The sequence below is a fragment of the Myotis davidii genome, unplaced genomic scaffold (assembly GCF_000327345.1).
Source record: "Myotis davidii unplaced genomic scaffold, ASM32734v1 scaffold120, whole genome shotgun sequence".
NCBI classification, from domain to species: Eukaryota; Metazoa; Chordata; class Mammalia; order Chiroptera; family Vespertilionidae; genus Myotis; species Myotis davidii.
This window is the reverse complement of record NW_006294778.1, coordinates 847060-867169: the sequence shown is the minus strand read 5'-3', so window position 1 is coordinate 867169 and position 20110 is coordinate 847060. Positions and strand designations below refer to the sequence as shown.

Below are 20110 nucleotides of genomic sequence, written 5' to 3'. Positions count from 1 at the left end.
ATGAAGTGGGCGGGCATCGGGAGGCCACTATGGCACGGGGCAAGCACTATGGGCAGTCTATCTGAAGTGTACCTGGTGTATAAGACGACCCCCCACTTGGAGGCATATTTTTCAGGGCCAAAAAATCGTCTTATACACCGGCAAATACGGTAAATGTATCGAAGCAACACATTGGACATCCTAAACAGTGTTATTTGTCGATAACAAATAACCTGGAAAGGATATTGAAAGGACCTGGAAACTTCTCACGTTTAAAAATGCCCATGATGAGAGCATGAAAGGTGGACCAACTTGTTTCAAAGCTGCTGAGAGCAGTGGATCTGGGAGATTGGAAAGCCTGGGCCATTCGAATCATTAGAATAGTTCATCTGCTGAGAATAAAAAGCCTGGCTTTCCCCAAGATACACATATGACATGTATTTGTTCGTGTGTTTATGATACATAAAATTTGCCTGAAGGCATCAGAGAGATAAGGTAGTGAGGGCTCAGTGAGTCAAGATCAGGGGAAAAAAGGAAAGGCAGGGAGGTGAGATCCATATTCAATATTGTTTTACTTTTAAAAATCAGTGGAAATTTCAGTGGGGTGGCTGATTTCAGTGGGGTGGCTGAAGGGCTGAGTGGCTGAGCAGCAGCATCCCCAGCATCACGGGGGTGAAGGGACAGAAATTGGGATTTGGTGGGGACCACAAGGGGGAGAATCCAGGCTTTAAACGTCTACACGCTAGGACTAGAGGTGAGCCAACCAGAGAGTGACTCTCTCAAACCTGAAGCCACTTTGCAAGAGCGCAGTAAGTTATCGGCTTAGGAGGCGCTTCCTCCCCGCATTGTTCCGGCATTAGCCTGTGGATAGCCATGTGGTGGCTGGAATGGCCCTTGTGGCTCTTGTGATGGATTTTACAACGCCCCGCAGCAATAACCACCAGGAAACTTCGGAAAAATACGGATTTATTACTTAGAGGACCTGGAAATTACACAGCGCACCTGGGCCACATAGTGAAGTCACGGCTAGAGAATTTAGCAGGCAAAACAGAGCTTAGAAAAACAGGCTCTGTACTATTCCCCCTTTCTTCTCTCTAACGTCAGATTTTGTATTTGTCCCAGGCCAGGCACATCTCCTTCCCCACCCCCTCTCTAACATTCTGAGCGGTCTACACACTGTCCCATGTGTTCCCCAGGGGGGATGATTAGAGTGTCTGTCTCCCAGGAGGATGACCGCTGAGAACATCTACCAGCAAAAGGAGCCGCTCCCCTTGATGGGTGGACAGCGCCACCTAGTGTTCCAAAGGGGACCGCCGAGCACTGAGCCCCGGATTCCTCATGTCTCTATTGCGCAATCAGTTCCCAGGGGTGCCAACACCATCTATACCTACTGGCTATGGTGGTGAAAGCTCCCACGGCTGCCAGTGCTTTTACTGGGCGGAGGGAGAAGCTGTTTATGGCGAGGACAGAGCAGCATGAGATGAAGCTGGGAAGGTGAGCTGAGGTGGTGAAATCAGGCCAACGTAGGACCCACATGGAACGGCTCATTCTTTCCCCACATCTCAAGCATTTGGGGTTTCTGTGACTTAGTCCACACGGTTTCCTTTTCCATAATGCGTGCCCTGTGCACTCTGCCTTGCCCATGCCGACTCCTCTTGGGAGATTCAGCTGGAGAGTCACCTTCTCCATGAAGCCCTCCCAGATCACCACTCCCTGCTCTTCTTCGATAGAATTGACTGTTTCTTTCTGCCCCTATCATGCCCTCTAACCTTTAACACTTGAATGTGGTCTCAATCTCTATAATAAAAACTCCTTGGTTGTGACGCCGTCACACCATAACGACCAAAGACTGGTCACCAGGAGGCCGCCTGCGCAGCGAGGCGCGTGGGGGTGCGCGGGGGCTGCATACTCCTGGAGAAGCGGGCGCGTGGGTGGGGCCCTGCAGGGTTTGACAGGGAACCTGAGGCTGTGCCCCCTGCCCTGTGGGGCTTGACGGGGGTGGGGCCGGCCAGGTCTGGGTCTCATGCGATTTTGAAGTGCATGCGTGTGGGTGGGGACTTGACTCTGGGTCCTGCGGTGGGGGGTCTGGGATCCCAGGTCTCTCACGATTTCCCACGGGTCTGGGTCTCGCGTGATTTCATGTGCTGGGTCACTAGTGTTTATATATTTGTCTTGCATGTAGACACTAGGTCTTGGAGTGTGACAGACCATGTTTCATTATCCTTTCTGTCCGCAATGTTTCCCCAAGGTTTAGCAGGGGATCTTTTTTTTTTTTTGGTATGATCCAATATCCTATATTTGTAATTTTTTATTGATATGTATGCATGCTGTGCAACACAGACCGTATTTTTTTCCTGCCTAATCATTTCTAGACAAGCGGTATTTATTACCCCCCTTCTCATTTTCTTAGATTTAAAAAACGAAACTGCCGCACCCACAGAGAATTGTGCCCGCTACCATAAAACAGTCCGGTGCTTCCTCTCACGGTGTGCTTTGCCTTTTCCATGGGGAAAACAGCACTATTTGGTAATATGTACACTTGCACCTTCTAAAAACTTATCTTAAATGAACTTTTCTAACAGGGGATCTTACAATGAATCTTCCTGGGTCCATGAACGCATGAAAGAATAAGCGAGCAAATGAAAAGTATGCACATTTCCTTTTGCAAAAAAATGAGATTAAAAGCCCCGAGGGCAGAAAAGCCAACGTCATGAGGGAAGAGGGAAGAAGTACTGCAACTGTGCGGCTGGAGAGAGCTGAAAGCGAGCGGGGAGTGACAGTGAACTGTAGGAGGGCGACTCATTTCACCCAGGGAAAGTTTTTTTTTGGAAAGAGCTGTTTGTGTACCACTAACATGAATGTAATAATGATCATTATCCTCATTATCTCAGCCGCACGCGATAGCCACGGAACGGCGTGTGCTGGGGCCAAAGGGCTGTGACTGAGATCACTCACACATCAGGGAGGGCGCTAACTCTGCACGTCATGAAAACGTAAGGTTTCTTGCTTGGGAACGTCTCATCGAATCAGCCCTCGGAGCTAGAAACCTTCAAGACACCTTTGATCCTCTCTTTCCCCTCACTCGCAACACCTCACTCATTATCAGGGTCAAGTGCTGTTACCCCAGAAATGTCGCTTAAACCCAGCGGCTCCTGTCCACCCACACAGCCAGCACGCTGGTCCATGCCTCATCGTCTCCCATTCAGATGATTGACAGCTCCCTTCGATTCTGGCCACAATGTCCCTTTCCAATCCAGCATCCATCTCAGATCGCCCTGCCGGAATGACCCTGCTGAAGCACAGATGTTACCGCGACACCCCCAGGTGAGGGACCTAGCTAAGGATCCGTCAGTTTTTGCTACTCTTTTCAAAAGACCAATTCTTAGTTTCATCGATTTTTTTCTGCTTTTCTATTTCATTGTTCTCTCCCCTTACCTTTTTTATTCCCTTCCTTCTGCTAGATTTTGGTATGATTTGTTCTTCTTTTGCTAGTGTCTAGGTATGAAGTGAGATTGTAAATTTGAGATTCTTTTTTTTTTTTTTAATTCAAGCATTCACAGTGTTAAACTCTCCTCTCAGCCCTGCTTTTGCTGCATCCCATCTCTTTAGAGGTTTAAGTTAGTTTCTAATTACTTACCTGCAAATGAATTTGCATTTGTTATTTCACTTGTTCCTCACAGCATATAAGGAGGTAGAGGAGTTAAGATCGGAGAGATTAAACGATGTAGCTCAAAGAGTTCAGCACACTTCCAATGACCACACACCTTCCATGAGGTGCATCCAAGATTCAAATCCAGTTCTGCTGCCTGCACACCCAGGGCTTTCCCCGCAGGCCTGCCCCCTCCTCGGCTCACCCTCCAGGAAGCTGAGCCTCCCAGAGCCTTCCCAGAGGTGCATTCCCCAGGGAGAACCTCAGTCCATATCTGTGGGAGGCGGGGCGGGGGGGGGGCATTCCGAGATCTCATTGCCTCCAGCCCAGCCCATTGCGGGAGCTTCCCCCTACACCCCCCTCTGCAGGTCCTCTTCCCAGTGCATCTCGTGTGGGGTTCACGTTCCTGACCCAAAGCATTCCTAGCAGCCCTCCTTTAAGCAACACTTCTTAATTAAGTCTTGGATATGCATTTCTTCATCTGTCTGAAATTCAAGGCACGGCCACTCACCTACACGCCAGTGGCATGAAGCGTGTCCAGGCCCATTCTCTGTCCCTTTTCTCGGCTGTGACTCTACAGCAGCTATTCTTCCTCCCCGGACAGCCCTTCCTCAGCCCGCTGCCTGTACAACTCCTGTCCGTCCTCCGTGACCCAGTTCACAGGTCAGCGTCAAGTCCTCCCTGATCCCAGCGTTTGCAAGAGATTTCTCCCCTCTTCCAAGTCCCCATCCCCCTCCAGCTTGTCCACTCAGGACACATCCATCGCATCACCCCGTGCCCACACGTGCCATGGGCGCCGTGGGAACAGGGATCATAATACAAAGTGGCTCCCGTGTCCTGGGTGCTCACCGGGAGCCCGGCACTGTACATATGGTGCATGTACAATGGCATGCATTTGCTCACACCATCCTCTTACCAGCCCAAGGCGGTAAGTTCTACTGGCAACATCTCACAGATGCGGACGGGGAGGCTTAGAAAGATGAAGAAACGTGGCCAAGGTGACACGAGGAGGCAGAGACAGCTACTGTCTGCCCAACTTCATGTTTCCACCCACATGATATAGCGGTTGCTTGGAAGCAGGGACCCAGCCTGTGACTGTTTCCCAGCATCCCTGGCATCCAAGTGGCACCACGAGAATCGCAGTGGGAGTGATGGGTGCTGCTTCTAGGCAAAGGCATGTAACGTGGGAGGTGATACGGCAGCTGGCATTACTGTAACTCACTCTAACAGCGAAGGAGGAGCGGAGCTCAAGTTCAGCCCCAGGAAAGGTGACTACAGCAGTGGCTCTCAACCTTCTGGCCCTTTAAATACAGTTCCTCATGTTGTGACCCAACCATACAATTATTTTCGTTGCTACTTCATAACTGTCATGTTGCTACTGTTATGCATCGTAATGTAAATATCTGATATGCAGGATGGTCTTAGGCGACCCCTGTGAAAGGGTCGTTTGGTCGCCAAAGGGGTCGCGACCCACAGGATGAGAACCGCTGCTGTAGAGGGTATCGCCTTGCTTGAGGGAATAATGGGAAGACAGGAACCTATGCTTCAAAGACCTCAGGCCTGCACTTTTAATCACTAAAAGCCAGCGTTGTCCCATAAGGTTGGCAAAGACCCACCTTTACAAGGATCCCGACGTACCTGTACCAGAGGCAGACATAACACCTCCCCCCAGAGTTTCAGAATGAAAATCTTCAGTGTCTGTGCTATGCCAGAAGCCCGCATCGTCAACCACCTCCCCAGGAGAAGCCGCTGTGTGCTCCCTGTGAGAAACCCTTCTTTAAGCCGGACTGCCGCTTTCCAAGTAGATAGAACGGCACTTTCCGCAAAGTGGATCCTAAAAAAAAAAAAAAAAAAAAAAAGCAATGCTTTGGGGTCCCCACTCTGAGGACCGTACTGTTCTAAGTATTCGGAAGGCGATGGTACAGCTTAAAGAAGAGCCCAGCCCTGGCCGGTTTGGCTTAGTGGATAGAGCGTCAGCCTGCGGACTGAAGGGTTCCAGGTTCGATTCCTGGTCAGGGCACATGTCTGGGTTGCGGGCTTGATCCCCAGTGAGGGGTGAGTAGGAGGCAGCCGATCAATGATTCTCATTATTGATGTTTCTATCCCTCTTGCCCTCTCCATCTCTGAAATCAATAAAATAATAATATTTAAGAAAAGAGAGAAGAGCCCATTGCCAACAGGACATCCATATGGAAAGGGAAGCCACCCTTTCATGTCTTCTGGGCCCCAAATCCATAGATGTGGCCCCAAACCCCATCACACAGCACCCCTTAGGGCTCCTCCTTTGGGTAGGAAGGTGCTCCGTCGTCAGAAATGGCCCCCTGCTGCTCTTGGTTCCCCTGGCTCCCTTTCCAGCTGCCAGGACGCAGCCCCACGCCTGCCCAGCTCACCGCCCAGTGTGCCCGCGGAGCAGCAGTCAAGGCCAGACTCGCCCACGGTCCCCAGGGGCAGCTTGTTCCCATCACATCTTTCACGAAGGACCTGGAACCCTGCCCCTCACACTGCCTGAGTCCTGAGAGGAGAGGAAAAATGTGGAGCTTACTTGCTAATGAAAGCCCACGGCGACCTTCATGTTTGCTGTACACGCTACAAGGGCTGGCCCCTGCGGGGATCGTCCACATGATGGTGAATCCCATTCAATCCTGGATCCCACTGCCTTGGGCCCCGGGGAGAGCAGCTGACCTCTGGTGATGGGAGGAGACGCAGATAGGCCGCCTTGGGGTCTGTGCAGTCACACTTGGCTCAGACAGCGTGGAATTCACTGAATTGGCTGCCGGCTCGGCCATTTTCTCAAAACGACCGTCTGTCTCTAGGGAGAGATATTGTGCTAATGTTGTTAGAAGCTCAGAGGTTAGGTTCTACAATGATATTTGTCTGCTATTTTGTCAACCGAGTTTTTGTTTTGTTCTAACGATTGTTTAAAAGATGGAAAAATCGAGGAAGAAAAACCCCCACAACAAATAAAAAAGACGAAGGAAAGAACGGGGCGGGGAGGTCAATGCGGGGTCCGCACAGAGAAAGCGCCGAGGGAATACAGAGACGGATAAAGGGCTGGGTACAGGGAAGGGAAAGAAAGGGGGGCCTGCCTCCACCTACCCCATGTAAGAGCATGGGCCTTCCTGATGCCCTCCCCGCCCACCCCGCCCACCCCTGCAAATTGTCAGTGACCCTGTCTTTTCTTTCTTCTGAGCCTGAAACCTGTATTGAGGGAAGATCTTAGAAAGTTTGAAATCACCTGCACCCTAACCGTAACCCTAAACCTAAGCATAACTCTAACCCTAACCCTAACCCTAACCCTAACCCTAACCCTAATCCTAATCCTAAACCTAACTCTAAACCTAACCCTAACCCTAACCCTAACCCTCAGCCTAACCCTTCGGGAGTCATGAGCTTGGAATGGCCGCAGGCGAAGATCTGACCGAGAGGAAGGACAGGCCCGAGTGTGAGAGCAAAGCCAGCCCCTGAAACCTAAGCCTAAGCCTAAGCCTAACCCTAAGCCTAACCCTAACCCTAACCCTAAGCCTAACCCTAACCCTAACCCTAACCCTAACCCTAAACCTAAGCCTAACCCTACCCTGGGCGCTGAGGCCCTGCATGGACCCGTGAGCCCGGTGCTGCTCAGCTGAGGGTGCAGCCACCGAAGAAGACTCAATCACTGGATCCTGTTCTGTTTACCGGTCCACGCTGGCTGCCTCTGCCCTCGCCCACCAGAGATTCAGCCTCGCGTGGGTGCTGGGCTCTGACCCGCCCCATGCTCTCTCACTCCCACGGGAAGGACCTTGAAACCCTGGAAGGTCAGGGAGGACTTCCCTGGGGATGCCAGGCTTCCACTCCCACCACACCTTCCTCACCACACACACCTGGAAGCGGAAGTTCAGGGCATCTTTCTATCACCGAGAAACATTAAAATTATAAGGTGCATCTATCTTCTCCTCAAGACGTGGCCCTTGTTAAAAAAAGAGGGAAGAACAAAAAGGAATTCATCGAAAGGGCTCTTTCCATAAGCAATTCTGGTTGCACATATTACGTTGTTTACATCTTCAGCAAAGTCAGTTACAGACACCCAGGGGAAATGGCTCTACCTTCTCTTCCTACACCTTCACTGGCGCTCCCTCTCCAGTCTTGATATTCTGCAAGGAGCTACCTGCCCAATGACGTTCAGGACATAGCTTTGCAGTCAAATGGTGCTTCTTTTGTGTATTTAAAAACGATAGTTATAGAAAAACAACAAGGGAGTTGGATGTGGTTCCACCTATTTATTTCTGCTTTTTGTTGCCTTAGGTTTTGGTGTTGAATCCAAAAACTCATTGCCAAGACCACTGTCAAGGAGCTTACTACCCCTTATACTTTCTTCTAGGAGTTTTACAGATTCAGGGCTTACTGTCAAGTCTTTAATCCCTTCTGAGTTGATGTTTGTGTGTGGTGTCAGATAGGGTCCAGGTTCAGCCTTTTGCATGTTGATATCCAGTTTCCCCAACACCATTTATTGAAGAGGCTATGCTTTCCCTATTAGATATTCTTGGTGCTTTTCACATAAATTCATTGACCGTATATGCATGCATCGGTTTATTTCTGGGTTCTTTAGTCTGTTCCATGGATCTATGTCTGTTTTTTATGCCAGAACCATACTGTTTTGATTACTGTAGCTTTGTAATATAGTTTGAAATCGTGAAGTGCGATGACTCCAGCTTTGTTCTTCTTTCTCAAGGTTGCTTTGGCTCTCCAGGGTCTTTTGGGACATCATATACATTTTAGGATTGTATTTTCTATTTCTGTGGAGAATGCCATTGGAATTTTGACAGAGATTGTTTTGAATCTGTAAATCACTTGGGAGAGTAGGGACATCTGAGTAACAGGAGGCAAAATGACTTCTTAGAGAATTTCCATACCTTCCCTCTCTCCTTTAAATGGCCTCTGCCTCCCTGCATGCCTGCATTCCTCTCTGCTGTGTTGTAAAGGGCCCGCCTCCATTAGGGAGGACTGTGCAAGTGTCAGACGAGGAAGCCTGCCTGACGCAGGGTTGGCTAGCAAGGCCCCTTTACAACAGGCCCGATCCACTTCACTCCAATTTCTTCATAAGAAGGATGGTGCTTCCATCTCTCTCTACCTGACGTATTGGCCAACCTCTCAGGTGGAGAATGTAGACTGTTACTTATTCACTTCCTAAAAACTCAAAATCATTAATGCTGATTGAGCAAGATGGAGCCATAAGCAGAAAATGGGCCAAGACTGTTGACAGTAGGTCAAATCCAGATGAAAAGAAACAAATGCCCAGTTGTGCATCTGCTTGGGCATTTGCAAAAGGCGCCCCTGGCCCAAGACACTTCACTCCATCTACTGGAAAGTGGTCATAAAGTGTTGATTCAGATGGAACAAGACAGTTTGCTATCATCTGCCTGGACATTGCCACGATTCTGGTGCAAATAGCCAATGTCTAAGATGAAAATGATGCCTCCTAGGGTTGAGCAGTAGCAATCTGTCTTATCGTCAGAGCCAGTAAATGCTGGTGGCCTGCACCATTAAAGGAAAGGGGATCACCCACGCACCAACTTCCTCTTCCCTTGTTCAGTAGAAGCAGCCATCATGTAAGAATCAGCCCCTCAAAGGCTACTGACTAGGTAGGTCTTGCCCTGTCTGCAACTCAGTTTGGGCTCAAGGGACTACACTGGTGATATTGATCTGAAGATGTCCAAGTTCTTCACTGACCAGCCTCTAACATTTCCCAACTGTAGGTCTCTGCTACCAGACCTTTCTCAGGACTACCAACCACCCAACCCTGCAATTGGTTATTGCTAAATGCCAATCACCCAGCCCCCAAACGACTCACAAAAGCGCATGCAACCCAGCCCTGGGTCAGCATCCTTTATCATCACCTCCCACTCTGCAACAGCCGCATGGGTGCTCAAAAAGCTCTTGAATAAATGGATAAGCGAATAACTTCCCTCTGTGGGCACACAGTACAGCTTCCTCCCTAAATAAATTTGCCTAATTTATTTACTCTTATATTACCTTTGTGGCTTGTTCTATACCCATGTTCTGTCAGGACTGTAATTCTTGGTATTCTTTAAATTGACTCCTTTTTTTTCCCTTAAATGTTTTGAGTAAAAATCCTAGTTTAAAGGGATGCTTCATATCTAAGTAAAAAACAGTATCTCACTATCTTTGTACTATAGTTAAATGTTTAAACCTCACCCCACTGAAAACCATGTCATGTATTAACTATAGTGCAAATATCACATTTCGGGACGTATGGCCCTAGGTCCTGGGGCCCACCATGCCCTGGATCGAGATCCCACCAGCTCCCGGGTGCCAGCTGAACAAGGCATGTGACCCCCGCCTGCAGGCCTGGGGACACTTGTTAGCAACAGGACAGGAGAGCTGCTGTCTGGAAGACCGGGAAAGGTAGGCCACTGGCTCCCTGCTGTCAACCCTGACAGGAGAAGACAGAGCCAGACTGCCCACCAGAGGAAACGAATCGGAATCATCACTCAGTCATTCGTCCGAAGGAGAAGGGGGAAGAGATTTATTTTTTCCTTTTGCAGGAAATGCTTAGGTGAACACGGGCCCTGCTGGGTAGGCCAGCACCTGGCAGGCCGCTGTCTAGACACCTGGGTAATTCCATGCCCCACACTTCCCGACTAAGTCCCCGCAATGTCAGCCGTCAGGGCTGTCAAATGGCTCATTGAGGAGGCTTCTGCTCAGCCTCCCGACAGAGGCACATGGCAAAGTTCTGAACATCAAAGACAAAGAGAAAGCTATACAAGCAACCAGAGAGAGGAAAGGGTTACCCTACAAAAGTTACAATTAGATTGACAGCAGTGTTCTTATAAGAACAATAGAGACCAGACAACTGTGGAGTGACATCTTCAAAGTTCTTAAGTAAAGCAACAGCCATCATAGCATCCAATGCCAGCTCTCTGATAGTCAAGAACCGTGGTGAAGCACTGCATTGGTCAGCATCCTGGAGCGAGTAGGTCCAAGGATTAGGTGCAAGCCTCGCCCACATGGGGCAGCAGATTGAATGGACCCTGGAAATCAGAGTGTAAGCCTATATTTATGGGCCTAGAATTTCCCAAAAGAAAATAAAAGCATCCTTTTCTTTCCAGAAAAAGGGATGAAATCCATGGCAGATAAGATTGGGCTGATTTTAGGCTCTGAATCTATTTCAACCTCTGAGAACACATCCCTTCTCAGAGTCAGGCTGGGCTCATATTGTGGGCAAGGGATTGAACTGGCCTGAAAGGCCCTGAAGGAAGACACGCTTAGTTGTTGGGATGGGTCAGGAGAATGTTGACATTGTCACAGTTCTCAAAGATCATACAAGATCCTGAATTAAGTTCGTGATCATTACAGAAAGTAAATGTGCTCTAAAGGAGGAAAGTGGGTGCTGTTGCTCCCCCCAGAGAGGAGGCACCCAACTCCTCATTGTCCATAGTTCAGACTTAGCTTGATATTCTAGGTCTTTCACGTACATGTCTTGTCATAATGTCTCCAAGATAATCTTTCACTACTCCTCAAACAAACCTTCCCTTCAAAATGGTTGGACTATTGATGAATATTTGAAAATATGCCACATTTTAATAACTACACCCTATATAATAAAAGGCCAGGGACCATAAGCGTAATGACTGGAACAACTGCTTGACCACTCGCCATGAGGTGCATTGATCACCTCTCAGTCCTTCCCCCCTCCCGCCCCTGGCCCATGAGTGGCGGTGGGCAGGGCAGCGAGCATAGGCAAGTGGCGGCGAGCTACTCAGGCATGATTTTGTGCGCTGGGCCTCTAGTATTTAATAAAGATCAGTTGTTTGTTGATCAGTTGACTGGTTGACAAAACAGAAGCAATGCCTATGCCCTTATGTCTGGGCTTCCTTACTGAGGTAATCCATTGCTGATGTGTTATAACACCAGACCGTACATGGAAGGAGAAATCTTCTCTATCATACAAGCCTGTACCATGACCTCCAGGTCGTAACAACTCTCATTAAAGCAGTACGGTTGGCTACAGGAGCTAAGATGCAAGCTTTGGAGCCAGGTGTCCTGGTTTCTGATTCTGATTCTACCACTAGCTCTGTGACCTTGGGGAAGAGATTTCATTTCTCTGTGCCTTGATGCCGAACTATAGAAGTAAACTAAGACATAGCTCATGGAACACTTGTGAGAATTTAATGAAGCCATATGTGTAAAATGGAAATATGCCTGATATGTGGGGCACACTCAGTGTAAGTTAGCATGGATTGCTATTATTTTCATTAACATTTAAATCACACAGAACAAGGAAAGAACATCTGCTATACAACTTAAATTCTAGAGACACAAAATACTGAGGAACTCCTGAGATAAGACATCAGGTGTCTTTACTCTCTACCCACCACTCATTCTATTAATTCTGTCATTGGTACAATCCAAGCCTCCTGGCTCAAAACCAGCACTTTCATCACTCTACCATTATTATGACAACAAATGCTACTGTTAATACTTACACTACAACTGTAGCTGCTGCTGCTGCAGGACTATCCTCACTGCCTCACTACCAGAAACCATGTATGCACCAACCCAATGCCAGACACGTAATTACCTCTCTATATAAAAGCCTAAGAGACCCTTACAACCAGTCAACCTGACGACCGCAGGAGGTTGGCCAGCTGTAGGAGGTTGGCTGTGGGAGCGCACTGACCACCAGGGGGCAGCTCCCGTGTTGAGGGTCTGCCCCCTGGTGGCCAGTGCGCGTCCATTGCCAACCTCCTGCAGCTGGCCAACCTCCTGCAGTTCCTCCCCTGGCCAGGCGGCCCCAATCAGCTCCAATCTCCAGACAGGCTGAGGAACCCCACCCATGCACAAATTCGTGCACCGGGCCTCTAGTCTCTCATAATAGCACTTTATCTCTTCAAGAATTGTGTGTATCTCCCCATTTCACAGATGAGGAGACTGTTAAATCACTTACCACTCAAAACCAGTGAGCAAAAGGGTCAGGATTCAAACCTAGGTCCCTCTTGCTCCCAAGACAGGGCCTGTTCCACCTCAGCTGTCTGCCTCTCTACCTAAAATGTATTGGACCACAACTGAACCAGTTTCTACCAGAGTTATACAGCTGTTTCTTGCAGCCTGCAAAACAGATCGCTCCCAGGTGCTCAGCCTGTCAGTTGGTGCCAGCTTGTCAAAATGCCAGTGGCATTGTAATGACTTAGAAAAAGCACAGGCCGATGGCTTGCTCTACATCCAGCAGATACATCTGTCCCAGGAGCTGTAACAGCAGCGACGTGGAGCACACCTACTGACTAGTGAGGTTTCGCGCGAATGACAGGTTTGTGGATGTCATCTGGGGACCAAGGACAGGAATAAACTCTGTCATACTCATCTGCAGGGAGGAAAGGAATAAAAAAAATGACCAGATCAAACCACCAGGGGGCCTGAAATCCGGCATGCGTGGGTTGAAGATGGGCTGAAGATAAGGCCCGTCTTCCTTCCTGGGTTCGGGAAGCCTTGACACTCCAGCTTTCTCACTAGGCTCCCCCGTTCCAGCGCTGGGCATGATTATTTTGATAAAGTGTATCCCTCGATGACAGCCTCACTGGAGTCTAATTGACAGAAACGCAAAGCAATCAAGGGGAGAAGAAAGCTGTGCTGTGTGGAAGCTGCTGATAAATGGGGCCGATCCCCAACACGGGTGAAAAATGGGAGCACGGTGGGAGCCGTTTTGCAAGGTGCTTGACTTGTGGGCTCATACGTCTCCTAGAACCTGGTGAGCATGCTTCAGAAGGTGGAGAAAAATGAGAAAGTGGTAGCTCACCAAATAGAAGCCAGTTTTCCGAGAGTAGGAAGCAGGAGCCCAGACTCATGCCTCAATGTGGTGCTTCTATGCACCATCCATCACCTGGCTGGGGGTTCGCAGCCTGGAAAACCTCTGCTGAGCTCCAAAGGGAGGGAGTGCTTTGAATTCTGAGTTATTACAACTCATTTACATTCTCATTTTCCCAAAGGTTGCTAAACCTTATTAGGAGTTGGTTTTCTAAAGCAGGTCCAGACATCTGAGCAGACAAAGGAGCAAGGAAGAATTCTGAGAGGCTATAGGGAGAGAGAACATAATGAGGGGGTAGGAGTAGTAAACCTCCAAGTAGAGGGAGTTGCCTAAGTCAGGTTGTTAGCAGCCTATATGGTGGTGGTGAGGATGATGGTGGTGGTGGTGGTGGTGGTGATTATGGTGGTGATGGTGATTATGGTGGTGATGGTGATGCTGATTGTAGTGGTGATGGTGGTGGTAATGGTGATAGTTATGGTGAAGGTGATGGTGATGATGATGATGGTGATGGTAGTGATGGTGATGGTAGTGGTGATGGTCATGGAAATGATGCTAATGGTGATGGTGATGGAGATGGTGATGGTGGTGGTGATGATGGTGGTGATGGTGATGATGGTATGATGATGATAACAATACAATAATAGCAGCTACCACTGGGCATTTACTCTACTTCTGCTAAGAGCCTCTGTATGTGACAGGTATTATATCTCTATGGGTGTCATGTTTTCTCCTACCTCTGGTCCTCCCTCTGGGACCCACCCCGCGTCCTTTGTATTCAGCAATGACCAGAATGGGTGAGAGAGGCAGGACACCTCCACCCTCAGAGTCTCCAGAAGGAACCGACCCTGCGGACACCTTGATTTCTGGTCTCAGAACTGTGAGGAAATAGATTTCTGTTGGTCTATGCCTCCCAATCTGTGGTAATTTGTTACAATCGCTCTAGAAAACTAACACATGGGTGGAGAAGTAAACCCCACCCCTGGATGAGAGTGTGTTAAGTTCACATTGCAGAACAGAGCAGTGATGGGAAAAAGTGTCAACCCATCATTAGAAAAAACGTTCTATTACTACTGTTCATATCCTGAAACAGAATAGCCTTAGTAGTTATCAGCTTGGTTTCCCCTGCATTAGCAATTCATATGTTCTGTTTCTTTTTATGACTGTGTGTGTGTGTGTGTGTGTGTGTGTGTGTGTACTCCTTGCTGTGAGTCTCCCAGTATCCTCTTTGGGAAGTGCTAGGGTATGAACAATCCAACAACATGTTCCTCTGGGTGCAGCTTACACCTCAACTTGCAAGTTTCACTGTTCTTTCTGTGAAACTACATTTCAAACATTTTTTCTCAGCAGGAGTTAAAGATTGAACTAAAGCTTTGACCATTTCTGAGCTCCCACTGTGGCTAGATCAAGGAACCATAATTAATTAGCAAGGTGTTTGGTTATGCTGCTGCCACTCCTACCCACACGCCTCCAGAACCAGTCCATCCCAAAGCTACAAGGAGGCCACAGGAACTGGGCATATGTGACAGCCACCCATGGATCTGAAAGGTTGGGGTGTGTCCTGAGCACTGGAAAGAGAGACCCTCAGACAATTCTCTGCACTTGCTGAGAGCACCTCAGGAAGCTGCTGTTCTCCAGCTGTTTACCAGGAATCTGAGATGTAAGGCTTGAAGCTTAAAGACCATTGAGTCACTGACATCTCATTATCAAGTGACACAGTGGATGTGGACAAACTTTTTAAAATGTAACACATATAAGACAGTAGAGATCACCATGGATGGTTAGAATGAGACCATGGTGATCTTCTCGTCCAATGCTCAACAAATCTAAGACATCCCTCCACTAACAGGAAGCTCACTACCAAATAAACATGTTACAGATGCAGCCACCAGGGCTGAGGAAGTGTGCTATCTGTCCAAGTAATTTAGTGGCAGGCAGAGCGGGTGGGGAGAAAATCATCCATGAGGTAAAAAAACCAAAACCCCAAGTCTTTGCCATGCATGGATGCAAGAATTAAATATACTACCTCTGCGATGAGAAGTCCAAGTTGAGAATCCAAGAATAACATTAGTCTAAGATGACTGAAATTGCAGGATTCGAGTAGAAATGAATGTAAAACCACCCTGAATATGATGATTATCATTCTCCTTCCAACCGAAAGCAAAAGGCAATGTGAATAAATCTGATGAAGTGGCATTTACTAGGGAAAAAATTACCAAATGCATGAGCAAATGAACTATGATGATAATAGGAAAATTATCCACCTCCTTTTCAAAGCTTGGATTAACACAATAGATCTAAAAGAGCTCTATGTGTACTTAAAATGAATAAAAAAATAAAAGGCTATTTTGAGTTTAAAAATACCAACAAGTAGAACTTCAAGAAATGTAAACATAGTCATTGGAATGAAAAACTCGGTAGTTGGTTAAAATCCAGTTTAGAATCAGCTAAAGAGAGAATGAATAAATTGGAAAAGTTATTCAGAATGTAACAAAAGGAGATAGAGAAAAAATGATATAGAAGTTAGAGACATTGAGGATAAAATGAGATGGTACAAAGTATATCTTGAGTCTTTAAGAGGCTAACCGAAGAACCTCAAAATAAGGCAAAACTTGACATAATTACAAAGAAAAAGGTGATAGACCATAACCACAGAGAAAGATTTTAAGAAATCTCTCTTAGAAACTGATAGATTGATCAGACCAATTCTGGGATTTAGAACATTTAAACAATCGAATAAGCTAACTTGTGCAAAAGGACAATTAGGGACATTCACCACCAAAGAGAACTTATTTGTTATGTAGCTCACGTGAAACCATTGGAAAAAGTGACCACAAAATAGCTCTTATGTAAGAAACTTAGCAAATACCAAAGAATCAATATTTTGCAGTACCATGAAGTCTGGAATCAATAACAAAAATGCAGTTTGCTAAAGCCACACTTGGTAACTGAAAATACATCTTTATGAGTCATGATTTCATGAAGAAATGACAATGGGAATTAGAAAATGTTTAGAATTCTATAACCACGAAACCGGCACATACGGAAGCCTTTATGACATTGCTCATGTGGTCCTTTGTGGGGAATTTAAAACTTTAGATTCATATTTTGAGAAACAAGGAATACTGAAAAGAATTTCGGAAGCCGTTACAATCAGGAAGCGGAAAGAGAAACAACAGAATACTCCCCAGAGGCAAGAGACACACGCTCTCCCCGTCCCGTTAGCTTCGGGACCTTTCCCGCTTCTGCAAGGCTGGCTTAGCTGTTCCTTCGCTGAGCTCTCAGAGTAACATGCACGTCCTCATGGCCCCGCTTTCCACACTGAACCCCGTGAAGGCCAGTCCTTCTCACTGATGAGTTCCCAGCATTTCGCAGTGCCCGGCACACACAAAGAACGAAGACAGAGTGGACACGTTCCCCATGTCCCTGGTGTATTCCTAGGGGACGGGAACAGACTCACAGAAGACCTCACAGCCGCTATGTACTCGTGGTGAAGTCGGGTGACTCATTCTGTCCCCAGCACTTGATAAAAATACCCCTTATCCAAATCCAATTTACCGGCGCCGATCTATCTCCTAATCTTAATGCACTTTCCCAGTGGATTTTTCCTAAACGGGAGCAGAAATGTGCTGGCTGGCTGACGCATTCTTAGCCTATTGGTAGATAGATTGCACTCGCTGAATGAGTATTTTGGCCCTCTACTTTTCAAAACGATCTTATATCATTTTAGTCAACATGGATACAATCTCAGACCTCTTGCTGGGAACTGAAAGAAATAAGTTTTTTTCTCTCCCCGCCCTTCTTTTTTTCCATATGTGTTCCCCAAGGAGGGCAGTTCTTATGTCTTACGTTTCCCACGACAGGGCCTCCCATAGTATAGACTACCTTGATTGCACTCAATAAAAGTAACAATTAGCAAGGCTGAGGGCTGAGCTCCAGGGACACCGATTGGTTCTCGAGGGCTGTTCTCACAAAGTACTGCAACTGCGTGGCTTATCACCCGAAATATATTGCCTCGCGGCTCTGGAGGCTGGAAGTCTGCGAAGGCCGCAGGGTTGGTTTCTGAGGGTGGAGAGGAGGACCCCGATCCAGCCCCCTCTCCTCGGTCCTGGCGGTTTGCTGGCCGGCTTGGGCGTTCCTTGGCTTATGATGGCATCGCCCTCACTTCTGCCTTCATCTCCACGGGGTGTTCATCTGTGTATCTCTCTGTGGCCAAATCTCCCCTTTCTATAAGGACACCAGTCATATTGGCCAAGGGCCCCGCCCTACTCCAGTCCTGCTTCATCTTAACTCATCTAACTACACTATTTAGAAATAACCTCATTTCTAATGGGTGACATGCTGAGGTGCCAGAAGTTAGAACTTTAATACTATATGAATTGGGGGGTGGAGGGCATCGATCTAGGTACCTACCATTTGTAAATTAAGAGATTTTTAGCCAAATCTCCAATACTCTGAACCCCATTTTATTCATTCATTCACCTAGCCAACCTTTACTAAGCTCTGTTTTTTAAAACCAAGTGCTGTCTAAGACACTAGGGCTATGACATTGAACCAGACAGACACAATCACTACCTACAGAAAGCCTGTGCTCCCATGAGGAGTAAAGGTAAGGAAACACACCTTAACAAGAAATTGAGTCGAGTGCCGCGAGGTGGAAATTACAGAATCAACCAGGAGCACAGGACAGAATTGCCGCACCTTGTTTGGGGACTGGGGTAGAGAGCTGGGACGTCCTCCCCTGAGAAGCGACATTAAAGTGAGCGCTTAAGGACATATCTCAGTTAGTTGGGTAAGGAGATGCAGAGTCAAGCCTTTGGGGCTAACAGGAAGATTAAATTGGATAAAATAATTCAGATAAATGTTATCCTCTTGCTCCCACTTGCTCCTAGGAATTCAACTCTTTTAGACTCTGCTGTGGTATGAAGCCGCTCATGTGTGCCCGGCTCTGTGCTGACTTCCCAGAGCTTATCTACTTTTTGATGACAACTCTTTTTTAATCCTCACCCGAGGATATTTTTCCATTGAATTTTAGAGAAAGTAGAAAAGAGAGGGAAAGACAGAGAGAACCATCAATGTCGATTGGTTGCCTCCTGCATACAACCCAACCAGGGCCCGAGCCGGGGAGGAGCCTGCAACCTAGGTAAGTGTCCTTGACTGGAATCAAACCCGGGACCTTGGAGATTTGGCTAAAAATCTCTTAATTTACAAATGGTAGGTACCTAGATCGATGCCCTCCACAGGCCGACGCTCTATCCACAGAGCCAAACAGATGAGAGCTTGGTGACGATTCGTTAAGTACTAGCATCGTCTAAAAAGTAATAAGAAGAACTACCCCATTTGGACTCAATTATGCAGTGCAATGCAAAGAGGGTGAAAATCTTTTCTAATAGCATATTGTGACTTTATAAGCCATCATTATGATCATTCCTTTATTACATATTTATGTCTGGACACAGTGATAAATGCAGCCTATAGCGTCATTAATATTGGAGATGCTGAGTTGGTGCCGCTGAATTTGTGGTCCTATAAGTAGACTCCCTTCGTTCTTACAAGAATTCTGTCCATTTAGGCCTGCACGAACACAATTGATTTTTAGGAGCTCAAGCACACATTTCATGCAGCCTCACAAAAATGCACTGAGTTGATTAGGACACTGCGTTCCAGGCTGTCAGGATGACCTGAGTCCTGCCTTTGTCATTCACATCAGCTCTTGCCCAGTCCATGTGCTGAGCTCCCCTTCTGTGACTACGACTGAGATTCTGCAGACAGGGTCACAGCCCTAGTTTATTTCCTTTGCTTCTGCCAACTCCAGGTTCAGGAAAACAGAGCCCCTGCCAGTTGGCACCTGTCTCTAGCTCCTGAGAAGATACAGCCTGAAGCAAGATTTCAATAATCTTCTTTCACCCCTTCTCCTCGGTGGGGCTTGTTATGAATCCTGCGCTCAGATTCGGGGACTCAGTGGCCCAGTCATGCCTTTGGGGGCTTTCTTTCTGCCCCTGATTGTGAGGGCACCCTTAAGAGGACCCACTGACCTGCTGCTGTCCTAGCACCTCCCATCCCATGTCCCGATCTCCTACTTCCACACCCTCGCTGTCCATGTGCTGAGCGGACACGCCCTGCCCAGACCAGTCCATGGTTTGCAGCTGGGTTGACAGTTTCAGAGGTAAAAAGCAAGGAGAATATTTTGTTCACATGTTTCAAGTTAATGATGCTTTTTATAGAAATCACATTGTTTCTCAAAATCATTGCATTCTTAAAAAGTTTGAAGCCTACCACATGGCCATCATATAATAAAGGGTATTCCAAGAAAATGTATACACATTTTAAAAGGTGAGTCATAAAAGTACTGAAAATCTTAATGATATTATAAATGTAAATTGTGGACAGAGCCACATGCCATATAAAATGAGGGAAGTTAAAAATAATATGGTACATATGAAATATGGCAAGGTCTCCACACAATATAAAGTGAAGAGAAAATCTTCAGCTGAAAAATGAAAACCGTAAATAGATGTAAAAATAAAATGTGAAAGATAATAAGTATCTGAAAATGTGTCTTATTGAACTTGCAATCCATTAGCTTCTGCCCAGGGAACTGTCAGTTATGAATCCTTGCAAAACTGGCAGGTAGCCATAGAAATGCACCATTTTCACATAAAACAGCGAGAAGCCTCTTTGGTAAT

At 47.1% G+C, this 20110-nt stretch overlaps 1 long non-coding RNA gene across 1 annotated transcript in view; it reads left to right on the top strand.

Annotated features, from left to right (window-relative positions):
• Positions 1–2970: 2970 nt before the first annotated feature.
• LOC102767411 overlaps positions 2971–20110 on the top strand; it is a 32087-nt gene continuing 14947 nt past the window's right edge. Inside the window, exon 1 of the long non-coding RNA XR_435959.2 lies at positions 2971–3303. This is a non-coding gene — a long non-coding RNA (uncharacterized LOC102767411). The remainder of the gene's footprint in view (positions 3304–20110) is intronic.